We start from the raw sequence: 16556 nt of genomic DNA on the forward strand, positions 1-16556 counted from the left end.
ATAATATATGCGTTGCACAAGGCAAGCACATACAATAAAGTGTTTGGGTGTCAACAAAGTATGTTCCTCTGACTTCTGGGGAAGCAGGTGATGTAGCACCTGTAGCTGTCCCAGATCACACACCTCCATACTGCCCAGTCATCCCAACACACAGACAAACACAATTAGGCCTTTAGAAAAAGAATATTGTTGGCAGGCAGAGAGAGAGACGGCTATTCTGTTACTGTAGGACCTGCTGGAAGAGATGGAACTGAACTGTGGGGGTGAATCAGAGGGAACTGGAGAGACAGAGAGAGAGAAAGAGTTGACTGGCGAGATGGAGGAAAGGAAGACAGAGACAGGGAGGGAGAGGGAGAGGGAGAGAAGAGAGAGAAAGACGGAGAGAAAAAGAGAGAGATAGAAGGAGAGAAAGAGAGCGAGAGCAAGAGATTGTTTTAAATCTGCAGTGAGTCAAGCTCTCAAATTTATGCCCATGGGCTTCTTCTTGGGTGGGCTAGCGGGAGGGAGAGAGAGAGAGAGAGAGAGGAGGGAGGGAGGAGGGCGGGGGAGGATCTCTGCTGCTGGAGAAAGTTGCAGACTCCACACTGCTCTCTCTGCAGCTTAGCTGGAGCACAGGCCAGATCCTGACTGTCCGGCTCCCTCTCCTGACTGTCCGGCTCCCTCTCCTGACTGTCCGGCTCCCTCTCCTGACTGTCCGGCTCCCTCTCCTGACTGTCCGGCTCCCTCTCCTGCGTCTCAGCATCCACACGCTGCTCTGGAGGAAGGAAGTGGGCTTATTAGTTTTGGTGTTTTGGTTTGTGGTTTTGTCTATGCCGTAGTAATGTTCTCCTATGTGTCTGCTGTCGCGGGCTATTGCGTCAGCTAGCAGGAAAGGAATGAGAACGACTGTTTGTATATTTACGATTGTGTGTGTGTCAGTGTGTGTGTATGTGTGTGTATATATGTGTGTGTGTGTGTGTGTGATACTGTATTGAAGAGGGAGCAGTGTTGTCTGAAAAGAGGCTTGATTGAGCAGATGTGCTGGAGAGTGTCAGCTGAATGTGAGCTCACCTTCAGTCCTCCTCCCCTCTCATTCCTTTTATTTCCCTCCCCCAGACATGTTCTCCTCTCCTCTCTCTCTCTCTCTCTCTCTCTCTCTCTCTCTCTCTCTCTCTCTCTCTCTCTCTCTCTCTCTCTCTCTCTCTCTCTCTCTCTCTTTCTCTTCACCTCCTCTCCTTCTCTTCTCCTCTCCCTTCTGCCTCTTTTGTCTTCTCCTCTCCTACCCTTGTCTCTCTCCCCTCCTCGTCTCTCTCCCCTCCTCGTCTCTCTCCTACCCTCGTCTCTCTCCCCTCCTCGTCTCTCTCCTACCCTCGTCTCTCTCCTACCCTTGTCTCTCTCCCCTCCTCGTCTCTCTCCTACCCTCGTCTCTCTCCCCTCCTCGTCTCTCTCCCCTCCTCGTCTCTCTCCTACCCTCGTCTCTCTCCCCTCCTCGTCTCTCTCCTACCCTCGTCTCTCTCCCCTCCTCGTCTCTCTCCTACCCTTTTCTCTCTCCCCTCCTCGTCTCTCTCCTACCCTCGTCTCTCTCCCCTCCTCGTCTCTCTCCCCTCCTCGTCTCTCTCCTCTCCTCGTCTCTCTCCTACCCTCGGCTCTCTCCTACCCTCGTCTCTCTCCCCTCCTCGTCTCTCTCCTACCCTCGTCTCTCTCCCCTCCTCGTCTCTCTCCTACCCTTGTCTCTCTCCCCTCCTCGTCTCTCTCCTACCCTTGTCTCTCTCCTACCCTCGTTTCTCTCCCCTCCTCGTCTCTCTCCTACCCTCGTCTCTCTCCTACCCTCGTCTCTCTCCTACCCTTGTCTCTCTCCTCTCAGACGGTATCTTCTGTTTGTTTTACCCAACATCACAGACTATCAGAGGGAATCACTTGTGTGTTTCTGTGTGTGAGCGATGAAAACGTCCATCATTGTAAAATATTATCAAAAGAAAGGAAATTCGAACAGTACAACCCTAACTCCACCCATGCATACATACACACACACCACACTCACAACACAGTCACTCACACACACAAACACATACTTTAACACACACACAACACACACACACACCAGCCCTGTCAGATCTGATGAGTGAACGCATCTTCTCTTCCTAAACCGTTTGCTCAGGGCTTCCACCACGCCGCAGAAAAGACCCTCAGGGCTGGATCCTGCTCCTTGCCTGGCCTCGGCTCTGTGAGCTAATGCAACGTGAAGGGATTACGATTATTGGTGGAGTTGTAAACCATTAGGGCTGTTATTTACAAGAGCAATGGTCTTGGGTTAGGTGTTGCGGGGGTTGGGGGGGTTGGTGTGTGTGGAGGGGTTGGTGTGGGGGGGTGTGGGGGGGTAGCTCAGAACCCATAACAACTGTACTCTCCACAGACCCTGGAGACATCTGGTCTTCATTGCTCCTCCGTGACATAACGGTGCCTGTTAATCACAGCATGGGAGCTACTTCCTGGTGCGCTGCTAGGACACTGGGTCTGGGGGGGGAGTCCCCCAGATCTGTTGCCAGGTAACAGCATGGGAAGGGTTGTAGCTCAGTGGTAGAACATTTGACACTGCAGATCAAGAGGTCCTAGGTTCAATTCCCCCCCTGTATGTCTCTTTGGATTAAAGCTTCGGCTTAATGAAGATATTGTCATTATAACCAGCAACAGTTAGCTCTCTGTCACATGCTGAAGGAGCATCCGGGGTCCTGACAGTACTGTGGGCACTATAGGATGGTGACAGGGTGAGGGTGGTGACAGGGTGAGGATGGTGACAGGGTAGTGACAGGGTGAGGGTGGTGACAGGGTGAGGGTGGTGACCTGGTGTATCTCAGCAGGAAGCAGGTGGCAGCTGCTGTTGTTTCAGATGCTTAGCTGCTCTCTTCTCCTCCTCCTCCCCTACCTCACTCTGTCCCTACCACTACCCCTGCTCCATCTGCCTTCTCCCTCTCTCTCCCTCTCTCTCCTCCTCTCTTACCACCCCAGCCCCTATCCTGCCCCTACTTCAACAAAGGGGTGCACCTGCCACCAAAAGTGTGCAGGGTGCGTGAGAGAGAGGAAGAGGGTTTAGTGTGAGTGTGTGTGTGTTTGGAGGGGGGGAAGTGTGTGTGTGTGTGTGTATGTGTGTGTGACCAGAAGGCAGTGAAAGGATGAGTGTGTTTCCGTACTCTGTGTGTTGGCTGGTGATGAGGCCCGAGGGGCCTGCCGTGCGTTTGTGCCAGGCTCCAAGCAGAGCAGAGAAGCCAGGGCCACACACACACTCATGAGGTGCCACACATACATTCCTGAGGTGCCACACACTACTGAGGTACCACACACACTTGGAGGGGCAAGGAGTGTGATGGTGGGAGAAGGAAATGGAGGAAGGAGGCAGAGGGGAGATTGGAGGGGGATACAGGGTGGAGGAGGGGAATTAACTGCTGCAACTACTGATACCAGCCTGGTGTGTAGAGATCGTGTTTCCATCTTAGTTGCCCTGAAGAAGGGGTGGGCTGCTATCTGTCTCTCTCTCTTACCCTCTCTCTTTCTCTCTCTCTCTCTCTCTCTCTCTCTCTCTCACACACACACACACCTGGCCAAACAGCCCCCAGGTATGACCCCATGTTGACGTTCCACCTCTGAGTGCTCAGGTGTTTCCTGGCTGTGGGGGTGAGTGTGAGAAGCAGCTTCTGGGCTCCACAGTAACACCTCTGTGTGTGTGTGTGTGTGTGTGTGTGCGTGTGTGCCTGTTACCACAGTAACAGCCTGGGTGATCCAGTCAGCCGCCTTCCCCAGTCTGTTGACCTATTGCTGTGCTCCGTTTCTCAGAGCCAATCAGGTGACAACTTCCTGGTTCAGGCAGGGTGAGGAAGTGACAGTCCGGAGCCAGACTCATTACCTGGTGGAGGACGGTTCCCAGCCCAGTGTGTTCTACAGAACCCTCCAGTTTGTTCTACATAACCCTCCAGTTTGTTCTACAGAACCCTCCTGTGTGTTCTACATAACCCTCCAGTTTGTTCTACAGAACCGTCCTGTGTTCTACAGAACCCTCCTGTGTTTTCTACAGAACCCTCCTGTGTGTTCTACATAACCCTCCAGTTTGTTCTACAGAACCCTCCTGTGTGTTCTACATAACCCTCCAGTTTGTTCTACAGAACCCTCCAGTGTGTTCTACAGAACCCTCCTGTGTTTTCTACAGAACACTCCAGTGTGTTCTACAGAACCCTCCAGTTTTTTCTACAGAACCGTCCTGTGTTCTACAGAACCCTCCTGTGTTTTCTACAGAACACGCCAGTGTGTTCTACAGAACACTCCTATCTTCCACAGAACCCTATTGTATTCTACATAACGTTCCTTTGTTCTACTGAATGTTCCTGTGTTCTACAGAACCTAAGAACCCAACAGAGATGTTCTTTTGTGTGTGAGCGGGGCGGGGCGGGGTCAGGGGGATGATGTAAGGAACCATGTTGTTTTTCATTGGCTGGAATTCAAGGTTAAATTCCTGGGTGGAAAGCCTCAGCCCATCTTAGATCAGGGGAAGGACTTCCTGATGTCAGAGGGACAGTGCCTCTCCCCAACTGACATGTCACATGTTCATCCATCTAAGCAGATGATTGGACCAGAAACTTCTCATTAAAGATATGACAGAAAACGGTATACTGTTATGACTGAGAGGAAAATCTAGAAAAATCCATATATTTCATTTTGTTTCCTTGTCTAGTTTCCTAGTCTGTGTTCTGTTTCCTGTCTGTGTGTTCTGTTTCCTGTCTGTGTGTGGCTACAGGTAATGTAAAGGTGAATGTCTGGCTCCTCCTCCCTCAGCCTGTGTGTCTCCCCCCCCCCCCCACACACACACACACACAGTGTCCCAGCTCACACACTGATATCCTAGAGAGAAGCCCTTGGGCTGCTGGGGCATCTATGCCTGCATACTTACACACATGCTCCAGCTTGTCTGTTTGTGTGTGTACGTTTGTGTTCGTTTGTGTGTACGTGTGTGTGTGGGCGGACTGTGTGTGTGTTCTCAGGCATAGTACTTGTGGGCCCAAGTGGGTGGAGAACTTGTCTGCAACATGAAGAAAGTAATTTACAGTATCGGAAGTTTACTGTTGGTCTTGCGTTCCTCAAACAACACTCTTGTTTGTGAGTTCAATTTCCTGAAAGGTGAATGGTTGTGGCAACATTTCCTTTTTACAAAGATGTATTACTGTCTTTAGTTTCAAAGAAAAATAAATAGGAACGTGATAGTTAGATTCTGCTGTTTCAAACAGCTCTATATTCATGCTCTGTCTCCTCTCGTTTAATTATCTCACAATAACTAAAAATAGGAACTGGATTTATTTGTCCATCTTTCTCATCCTTCCTGCGCAAGTACACACACTTCCTGTATGTCTACATGCGCTTCCTGTATGTCTACATGCACTTCCTGTATGTCTACATGCACTTCCTGTGTGTTAGGTGTGTGCGAGGTGAGAATGGTGTGTGTAAAGTGTGTGGGCACTACCCAAACCATAAGACATTACCCCCAATAGTTTTTAAATGTAAACACACACAAACACAGAAACGCACACAGTTTGAACACTGGACCAGTAATAGCCTTTGTGGTCAGAAAGTTATTGGTGAAGAAGCACCACCACAGACGTTGTGTCTCTCTCTTTCTCTCTCACACACACACACACACTCTTTCTCTCACACACACACACACACACACACTCTCCCTCTGCGTCCCTGTGAGGAGAGCGGGGTGTTTAAGTGGAGTGCTGTGGTGTGGTGCCTCTGCTAGCAGAGCTGAAGACTTGAGAGCAGCAGAGAGCAGGCGCCCACACAAGCCTTTGTGTGCGAGAGGGTCTGTACATAGCCCACACCACCAAGCCCTCTGTCTAGCAACCACACGCCTGCTGGAGGGAGGGGAGAGGGAAGGGACAACTTGTGTAGGGGATGGCTGGAGCTGGGGCTGGGATTGGGGTGAGGCTGGGGTTTGGGTGAGGCTGGGACTGGGGGTGAGGCTGGGGTTGGGGTTGAGGCTGGGGGTGGGCTTTTGGGTGTGGGTGTGAGGCTGGGGTTGGGGTTGAGGCTGGGGGTGGGCTTGTGGGTGTGGGTGTGAGGCTGGGGTTGGGGTTGAGGCTGGGGGTGGGCTTGTGGGTGTGGGTGTGGGTGTGAGGCTGGGGTTGAGGCTGGAGCTGGGACAGGAACTGGGCTAAGGCTGGGGGCTCGGCTGGTGTGACGTGAGTTCCCAGGGGAGCAGCTTGCTCATTACCAGATCACCTCAGATGATAAAGATCCATTTAGAGAGACACTGTAGCCCCCCCCCCCCCACCCAGTAGACCCCCTGAGGGAGTGGAAGTGATTACAGCAGCAGTCTGATTGCAGCATTGTCTCCAATACACAATCACCGAACTGACAGCCTGCACCGAGGTGTTGTCCTACTATTGTCCTCCTGTGTCTGGAGGAGGAGAGTGTGGAGGTGGTGGAGGAGCAGGAGGTGGTGGAGTAGGAGTAGGGTGTGGGGTGTGGAGATGGTGGAGGTGGAGGAGGAGAGTCTGGGTTGTGGAGGTAGTGGAGGAGTAGAGGGTGGAGGAGGAGGAGGAGAGTCTGGGGTGTGGAGGAGGAGAGTCTGGGGTGTGGAGGAGGAGGAGAGTCTGGGGTGTGGAGGTAGTGGAGGAGGAGAGGGTGGAGGAGGAGGAGGAGGAGGAGAGTCTGCGGTGTGGAGGAGGAGGAGAGTCTGGGGTGTGGAGGTAGTGGAGGAGGAGAGGGTGGAGGAGGAGGAGGAGAGTCTGGGGTGTGGAGGTAGTGGAGGAGGAGGAGGATAGTCTGGGGTGTGGAGGAGGAGGAGAGGGTGGAGGAGGAAGAGAGTCTGGGGTGTGGAGGAGGAGGAGAGGGTGGGGTGTGGAGGTAGTGGAGGAGGAGGAGGATAGTCTGGGGTGTGGAGGAGGAGGAGAGGGTGGAGGAGGAAGAGAGTCTGGGGTGTGGAGGAGGAGGAGAGGGTGAAGGAGGAGGAGGAGAGTGTGGAGGAGGAGGAGGAGAGTCTGGGGTGTGGAGGAGGAGGAGAGGGTGGAGAAGGAGGAGAGTCTGGGGTGTGGAGGAGGAGGAGGAGAGGGTGGAGGAGGAGGAGAGTCTGGGGTGTGGAGGAGGAGGAGAGGGTGGAGGAGGAGGAGGAGAGTCTGGGGTGTGGAGGAAGAGGAGAGGGTGGAGGAGGAAGAGGAGAGTCTGGGGTGTGGAGGAGGAGGAGAGGGTGGAGGAGGAGGAGGAGAGTCTGGGGTTTGGAGGAAGAGGAGGAGGTTGTGGAGGAGGTTGTGGAGGCAGGGGTTTCATGGGGCTGTGAAACATGTGTGAAATGGGAGCACGGTATTAAGGAGCTGTGCTCAGCCGGGGGTCTATTGTGTGGAAGGATGAGCCCCCTACTGGCCTCCATGATCTCCTTCATTCATATGGAGAGTCTGGGTATCTGGGGTTTGGGTCCTGGGTTTTGCCTGGTTCTGGGTCTAGTCTAGTCTGGGTCTCTGGATGCTACTTGTGGCTGTCACAAGGCAGTATGACACGTGGAGATTGTGTGTGTGTGTGTGTGCGTGTGTACATATGCCTGTTTGCATAGTGTTATCCAGTTTGTGTAGAGCCAACATCAGTCGTGCGATGGTCAATACTGGAAGTCTATAAAAAACCCACATTGACAAAGAGCAGAACAAACACCACTGGTTTGCTCAGGATCTCCTAACAAACACTCGACAGGGGAGGGGAGGGGAAGGGAGGGGAAGGGAAGGGAGGGGTATGGAGAGGAGGGGAGAGGAGAGGAGAGGAGAGGAGAGGGGAGAGGAGAGGAGAGGAGAGGGGAGGGGAGGGGAGGGGAAGGGAAGGGAGGGGAGGGGAATGGAGAGGAGAGGAGGGCAGAGGAGAGGAGGGGAGAGACACACTGCTGTCATGTGATGGAGTTGTGAGACAGACCAGAGAGATAGTTGGAGAGGTGTGGTGCGGTGTGGTGTGGTGTGGTGCGGTGTGGTGCGTGGTGTTATATGGTGCTCTTAAAGAGAACAGAGAGAGTTTTACAGTAGCAGAGAGAGAGAGGATGGAGAGAGAGGGCGAGTGAGGACGTTGACTAGAAGAAGAGGAGAAGCAGGAGGGGGGGGCAGATCTGAGGGGGAGGGGGAGTAGGGGGGGAGGGGAGGTGATTAAAATTCATCCCACGGTGCAAACAAAGGGGAGAATGAAAGGAGAGAGAATGCAGGAGAGCGAGAGTGGAAAGATTTGGATGAAAAGATTGTAAGCCTTCCTTGTAGACTGCAGATCCCCGCGCAGGTCTACTAAATCACTGGCTTTGACTCACAGGACAATCACAGGACAGGAGAGAGGGGGGAGAAGGGAGGGGGAGGAGGAGGAGAAGGGGGAGGGAGGAGGAGAGGAGAAGGGGGAGGGAGGAGGAGAAGAGGGAGGGAGGGGAGAGGGAGGAAGGGAAGGAGGAGAGAGGGGAGGGGCAGGAGGGATGAAGGAGGAAGAACATTTATTATTCCGCAAACTCCCACCCCCCCACCACACTCCCCACACTAAGACTCATCAAGGCAGCTGAACAGGAGGTCAACAATTGACTCAATTACAAGACAAACTATCCGAGGGCCCTCCAGCCCACTCACAGCAGACCTCGACCCTCCCTGGCAGTCTGCTGTTGTTTTTCTCTCTTTCTCTCTTTCTTCTCCCTTTCCCCCTCTCTTTTCTCTGGGGTCCTCAGGGGCCGAGGCTTGCCCCCTGAAGGAGCCCCAGACAGACACAGGAGCCCTGGTCCTCATCTGGAGCGGCACCCTTTCAGACCCTCAATGACTCCCTCTCTACTGGAGGGCCGCGGGGAGACGAGGAGGGGGAGAGAGGGTGGAAGGAGTGCAGGGAAAGAGCTAGGGAGAGAGGGAAGGGAGAGAGAAGGAGGGAGAGAGGGAGGGAGAAGGAATGAAGAAAGGAAGGAGAGCAGGGAATAAGCTAGGGAGAGAGGAAGGGAGAGAGAAGGAGGGAGAGAGGGAGGGATGGAGAGAGCAGGAGGGAGAGAAGGAGGGAGCAGGAAAGAGAGTGAGGGAGAAGGAAGGAAGGAGAGCAGGGAGCAAAGGACATAGATGTAGAGATCGAGGGGGTCACAGGAGAGCTCAGTTGTCTCTCGTCCTTCCTCTCTCTTATTTGTCCTCTCTCTGTTTCAGTCTCTGTCTGTCTTTCTTGCGTCCTCTGGCATCTGATAGGCTGTTAGCTAGTAGAGGAGCCCATATGTAATCATCTCATCTAGGAATGTAATCAGGCCCACAAACAACACAGACGTTATCAAACCGGCATCTGTCCACCAAACCCTGCGCTTCTACAGTTCACATTTTATTCGTTCGGCAGACGCTTTTAACCAGCCTTGTAACAGTTCCTCATATATGAAGAATTAGTTTGACCTGTATTTCCTGTATTTATTGTAGTTTTTCATGTAGTTCCTGTAGTTCCTTCTATGGTTCCTGTACTTCCTGTAGTTTCCCCTGTAGGTCTTCCTGAAGTTCTTCCTGTAGTTCTGTACTTCCTGTAGATCCTTGTGTAGTTCCTGGGGGGAGGGGGGCCCTGATCCTCCAGTGTTGCTAAGGCCAGACAGCCCAGCTGATCCAGTGTTGCTAAGGCTCTCTCTCTCTCTCTCTCTCTTTCTTATTTGGGCAGGCCAAGCTTGCAATATGTAAGATGAGAAAGAGTAGGCATTTTGGAGTGGGGTCGCTCGATGCAGAAGCAGTGTTGCTGGGGCTGGTCACGGCAAGGTTGCGAATTGAGTTATCGTCTTGTAAGCTGGTGGGAAAGATGGAGGAGTTTGTTGATGTATGGGAGGCGAGGGATGCCTTGTGCACAGTGGATGGGGAGGGGGGTTTAGAGCTGATGTTGTGATTAGGGAGTGTTTTTTTTGCTTAGTGTGATTGGAAAAGTAAAATTGTGAAATTGTAAGTGAAATGGGTTTGTTTGAATAAGAAATGGCTGGTGTGGTGAAACTGCTTGGTTAGCTGGCAGTTCTAAAAGTAAAAAAAAACTCCCTCTCACACACACACAGAGAGAAAGGGAACGAGGACGAGAGAGAGTCCAGTAATCCTTGTTCTGTCAACAGTCAGGTTTCCAGACTGGGAAGTGTACTCTGTACACTGTGTACCTGTGTGTCCAGGTCACGATCCATCATGGGTCAAGACCAGATCCACCATGATTCTATCTCTAGGGCACACCAGTGAGCTATACCCCAGTGATACCAGTCATCTCTAGGTCACACCAGTGAGCTATACCCCAGTGATACCAGTCATCTCTAGGGCACACCAGTGAGCTATACCCCAGTGATACCAGTCATCTCTAGGTCACACCAGTGAGCTATACCCCAGTGATACCAGTCATCTCTAGGGCACACCAGTGAGCTATAACCCAGTCATACCAGTTATGTCTAGGTCACACCAGTGAGCTATACCCCAGTGATACCAGTCACTGGGGTACACAATGCTAGTTAGTGCAACATAAAGTGTTGACCCTTAAGGTTCTGCAGAAGGTTCTAGTGAAAGTTCTTACCTCGGGTACCTGGTGGTGTGTGAAGTCAGCAGACAGAAACCACTAAACTGGCTGGTTGGCAGCTTGTCTGGCTGTTTGGCTGGCTGGTTGCCTGGCTGGCTGGCTGGCTGTTTGGCAGCTTGCCTGGCTGGCTGGCTGTTTGGTAGCTTGTCTGGCTGGCTGGCTATTTGTCAGCTTGCCTGGCTGGCTGGCTGGCTGTTTGGCAGCTTGACTGGCTGTTTGGTAGCTTGTCTGGACGCCTGGTTTTGGGCGTTGAGGGGAAATGGTAGTGTTGGCTGGTCTTGCTGGCTGTGGTTCCGTTCCGCTGCCATGGTAACCCTTCTAAGAGAAACAGTGGTTTCTGCAAGGTCACAATTGCTTCTTCTTCACACACGCACAGACGACACACACACAGTGACACACACACGCACAGACAACACACACACAGTGAAACACACATGCACAGACGACACACACACAGTGTGTATATACACACCCCTGGGTCTACCCATGTAGCTCCTTCAATCTCCCTGCTCTCCCTCCTCACTCCTCTCCCTCATCCTCCTCATCCTCCTCTTCATCATCTCCCCTTTTTTTCTATCTCTTACATTCTCCAAGACTCAGTATCTCTGTCTCCATCTCTCTCTCTCTCTCTCTCTCTCTCTCTCTCTCTCTCTCTCTCTCTCTCTCTCTCTCTCTCTCTCTCTCTCTCTCTCTCTCTCTCTCTCTCTCTCTCTCTCTCTCTCTCTCTCTCTCTCTCTGTGTCTCTCTCTCTCTGTGTCTCACTCTCACTCAGACAGACACACAAGCACGCAGAGACGTTCACACACCTCCTATGAAACTAGAAAAGTGTTTAGTTTTCTATAAATAGCCCAGGCTCCATCTGGCCCACCCAGGCTCCCCGGGACAGCAGGAGCAGCTCTGCTCCCTCCTCTCTCCCTCCTCTCTCCCTCCTGTCTCCCTCCTGTCTCCCTCCTCTCTCCCTCCTCTCTCCCTCCTCTCTCCCTCCTGTCTCCCTCCTGTCTCCCTCCTCTCTCCCTCCTCTCTCCCTCCTCTCTCCCTCCTGTCTCCCTCCTGTCTCCCTCCTGTCTCCCTCCTCTCTCCCTCCTCTCTCCCTCCTGTCTCCCTCCTGTCTCCCTCCTCTCTCCCTCCTCTCTCCCTCCTCTCTCCCTCCTGTCTCCCTCCTCTCTCCCTCCTCTCTCCCTCCTCTCTCCCTCCTCTCCCTCAGTCTGTCCTGAAGTTACAACTGGATTCTTGTCATAATCATGTTGGTTTCTATAAACTGCACAGGACTGCCTGTTTCCCTGCTACACCCCTTATAACAGAGGGAGAGAGGAGGATAGAGAGATGGGGGGGATGGGAGAGAAAGAGAAAGGTAAAGAGAGCGTGGGAAAGCAGAAAGAAAAGAGAACAGGTTGGTCAGTCTGGAGGTTAACTTGGTCTCTGGTCAGATTAACCGGGTCTCTGGTTGTTCACACACAGAGCTGCTGCACAGCTGTGGATCCCCCCCGCTACACTCCTCCTCTGTCCCAGACAGGCAGACAGACAGACAGACAGACAGACAGACAGGCAGACAGACAGGGAGACAGGCAGGCAGGCAGGCAGACACACAGGCAGGCAGGCAGACAGGCAGACAGGCAGACAGGCAGACAGACAGGCAGACAGACAGACAGACAGACAGACAGACAGGCAGACAGGCAGACAGACAGGCAGACAGGCAGACAGGCAGACAGGCAGGCAGACAGACAGACAGACAGGCAGGCAGGAGTAAGATGTACCATGGGATGAACAGACAGGTTGACAGTTGGAGCTACATTAGAGAGCAGGACGGAGAGAGAGAGAGACAGAGACAGAGAGAGAGAGAGAGAGAGAGAGAGAGAGAGAGAGAGAGAGAGAGAGAGAGAGAGGAGAGAGAGAGAGAGAGAGAGAGAGAGAGAGAGAGAGAGAGAGGAGAGAGAGAGAGAGAGAGAGAGAGAGAGAGAGAGAGAGAGAGAGAGAGAGAGAGAGGAGAGAGAGAGAGAGAGAGAGAGAGAGAGAGAGAGGGAGAGGGGACAGGAAACCACAGGTATGTGCCTGATGGTGGGTGGGTAGTGTGGAGGAGAGAGGGAGGAAGGGTGGTGATGCTGCAGGGAGGAGGAGGGGAGAGGGGGATACAGAAGGTAGGAAAAAAGGAGGGAAAGGAAAGACTGCAGTTACAACAGCCTCTCACCAGACCAGATCCACTAAGATCCTCTCTCACCTGGACCCCCCCCCCCCTCTTTCCCCCTCTCGCTCTCTCTGTCTCTCTCTCTTTCTCTCTCTGTGTCTCTCCCCCCCCTCTCTCTCTGGGACTCATGTACTTACGCTTTTGCTTCCATTTCAGGCGTATTTAAATCGCAATGTGCGGGGGAAAACATGGCGAGGTACAAACATGCAGCACTGAGGTAAAAGCGCAGACTGCCTGTCGCTGGAACTGAAAATGGCAAATTGCGCTTTTCCGTGTCATGCATATGCATTCACGGGAGGGTCAATGTGAAAGTGGGAGTTTCCCATAAAGAGATGGGAGGGGATGCGTAAAGTGTGCCTACTTATGTATTCCGTGGTATGTACAGAAACCGCCCGTGAAAGCGTGCCTCCATTTTGCGGTGACAATTCTGCGCCTCTTAAAAGCAGGTGTAAACCAGGATGCGGGTTTCCTCGCATATGCCTCCTGGTGAAATGGCAGCAGTAATCCAAGCAAGACATAGGCCAAGGAGACGAGCTGAAAGGATTTTTGCTACAAGGATCACACTTTTTCAGTTGAGTGAACACAAAATCATTAGGCAATACAGATTAAGCAGTCATGCAATATTACAGTTTTTTGTGTCGGTGTGGAATTCCAGCCTTGTATAATATTCAAATTTGCTGTTACCTCATGAACAAGCACATCAACTTCGTTATCACTAAATCTTTGTTTTCGCTGTTATGACTTTTGTGGCTGATCCATGATAGAAAGAGAGAAGGAGGTCCATTCAATTGCACGTTTAAATGCTCGCAATGTATGCTATAGTGGGCGGAGAAAGGCGCTGATTACCCGATGAACTGCAGGGTTGGTTAATACGACGTAAGCTGAAGTATCACACTGCGCTTTCTGTGGGTTGGCCATGGCGCAGATAACACTATGTTTGCAAATGTACGTACATGAGGCCCTCTGTGTCTCTCTCCCTCTCTCTCTCTGGGTTTGTCTCCCTCTCTCTCTGTCCCTCTCTCTCCCCCCCCTCTCTCTCTCTCCCCCCCTTCTCTCTCTATCTCCCTCTCTCTCTTTGTCTTCCTCTCTCCCCTCTCTCTCTCTCTCTCTCTGTCCCCACCTTCTGTTTCCACTCTTCTCTGTCCAGCTCTTCTTCTGTCTGCTTTCCGGTGGTGCTTAGTTGCTCTGTGTCAGGCGTTGCTGTTCTACTGTAAGTGGCTAGGGTTAGGGCTAGGGCTAGCTAGGGTTAAGCCTGGGCCTGGGTTAGGGTGAGCTACAGTAAGGGTCTGGGCTAGGGTTAGGGTGAGCTATAGGGTTAGGGTTAGGGTTAGGCCTAACCCTAAGAAACTTGCTGAAAATTCCTGAAAAACTTGCTCCTCCACATGCACTCATCACTTGTGCTACCCCATGAAACACTCAATCAGTTATTCTTAAGCACTGTTATACTGATCATGCCAATACATCTAGAATTAACACATTAAAATTAGTAATTTTCATTAGTAATTTATTAATTTAGAAGAGAGTGAGGTGGGGCAGAGAGAGAGAAGGGGAGGGGAGAGAGAGAGAAGGGGGGAGAGAGAGAGAAGGGGGGAGAGAGAGAGAGAGAGAGAGAAGGGAGGGGAGAGAGAGAGAGAAGGGGGGAGAGAAGGAGAAAGGGGAGAGAGAGAGAGAGAGAAGAGGGGAGAGAGAGAGAGAGAGAGAGAGAAGGGTTAGGGTTAGCATGATTAAACTATTTAGCCTACCTAAAAAAACGACCACATACAATAAAGATATCTGCATTTTGGATGGGTAGCTACAGTACGTAGATGCCAGATTTACGCCTGGGACACATGCTGCGGGACGCGCACCGGTCACCAAGCCTTTCACCTCCACTGAGCTTTCCTTTTTCACATTTAATGCTGACATGGTAACATGGCATAGGCTATATTTAGGCAACTTGTAATTCCAACAGTCTTGCAGCATAACATAAATTGGCAACATTTGTCTTTTTTTTGCCGTAGTCTTTATACAATAGGCTACGTGCTGTGGGTCATACAACTCCATGTAGGCCTAGGCTACTTCTCAACTTCGATGATTAACTTCGTGTCGTCAAGCTTCCCAAATTTCTCCGTTGGTTTATGATGTAGGCCTACCCTATGGGTTTCAGTATAGCCAGCAGCAGTAGGCCATTGATGTGTCAAGTGAATTTGGTGACATTGTGCAAGTGTAACAGTGACGTTATTTAATATTTTTGTTGTATCGCTGTTCGGCTTTGCACTTCGCAGACTTTACCAGCTGCGCGTAGAAAGCATTGTAATTTGTTCAGCTCGGAGGACGGCTCGTTGTCATGAAAACGAGGTTGTAGCTCGTTGTCTATATCACTACGGTTTGAAAGAGGTGGCGTTTGTGTTTTAACAACGTTCTTGTAATTAATTATTGCTTCGAGTTTGAATCTGTGAATATCTTTCCAACTTTGCCTAGCCAATGTTACAGAAGCAAAGTTGCCCCTCTTATTTTTTATTTTCAAATCTAAAGCAGCAAACGTGATGAGGTATTCGCCTTAAAAGTATGCTCTGCCTTCCTTTTACAGCGACTTCCGGAAAAAACGGAAGGTTGTCTTCTCTCCCCCCTTGTCTCTCTTTCTCTCCCCCCACCTCTCTCGCTCTCTCCCCTCCTTTCTCGCTCTCTCCCCTCCCTTCTCTCTCTCCCCTCCCTTCTCTCTCTCTCCCCCCTTCTATCTCTCTCTCCCCCCTTTTCTCTCTCTCTCCCCTCCCTTCTCTCTCTCTGCCCACCTCACTCTCTTCTAAATAATAAATTACTAATGAAAATTACTAATTTTAATGTGTTAATTCTAGATGTATTGGCATGATCAGTATAACAGTGCTTAAGAATAACTGATGAGTGCATGTGTGTGACTGTTTCATGGGGTAGCACAAGTGATGAGTGCATGTGGAGGAGCAAGTCTTTCAGGAATTTCGCCCTAGACGGCCTCTCATAGTTTTTGTCATCAGTACTTCTGCCTCTATGTCACAGGGGATCAAGATGTCATTCTGCTTCTCTCCTCTCCTTACATTTAGTCATTTAGCAGACACTCTTATCCTTCCCTCTCCTCTCTCCTCTCCTCTCTCCTCTCCTCTCCTCTCCTCTCTCCTCCCCTCTCTCCTCTACTCTCTCCTCTCTCCTCTACTCTCTCCTCTCTCTCTCCTCTCTCTCTCTCCTCTCTCCTCTCTCCTCTACTCTCTCCTCTCTCTCTCCTCTCTCTCTCCTCTCTCTCTACACTCCTCTCTCCTCTACTCTCTACTCTCTCCTCTCTCTCTCCTCTCTCCTCTCTCCTCCCCTCTCTCCTCTACTCTCTCCTCTCTACTCTCTCCTCTCTCCACTCCTCTCTCCTCTACTCTCTCCTCTACTCTCTCCTCTCTCTCTCCTCTCTCTCTCCCCTCTCTCCTCCCCTCTCTCCTCTCCTCTCTCCTCTCTCCTCTACTCTCTCCTCTCTCTATCCTCTCTCCTCTCTCTGTCCTCTCCTCTCTCCTCTCTCCTCTCTCCTCTCTCTGTCCTCTCCTCTCTCCTCTCTCCTCTCTCCTCTCTCTCTCCTCTCTCCTCTCTCTCTCCTCCCCTCTCTCTCCTCTCTCCTCTCTCCTCTCCTCTCTCCTCCCCTCTCTCTCCTCTCTCCTCTCTCTCTCCTCTCTCTCTCCTCTCTCTCTCCTCTCTCTCCTCTCCTCTCCTCTCCTCTCTCTCTCCTCTCTCCTCTCTCCTTTACTCTCTCCTCCCCTCTCTCTCCTCTCTCCACTCCTCTCCTTTCACTGTGTGTGGGGGGAAAAAGGGATTTGAAAGGTTTTTTACTTTTGGGGTGTCATGTTGTGTGTGGAAAAAAGGTTACTTC

Source organism: Osmerus eperlanus, chromosome 1 (genome assembly GCF_963692335.1).
Source record: "Osmerus eperlanus chromosome 1, fOsmEpe2.1, whole genome shotgun sequence".
NCBI classification, from domain to species: Eukaryota; Metazoa; Chordata; class Actinopteri; order Osmeriformes; family Osmeridae; genus Osmerus; species Osmerus eperlanus.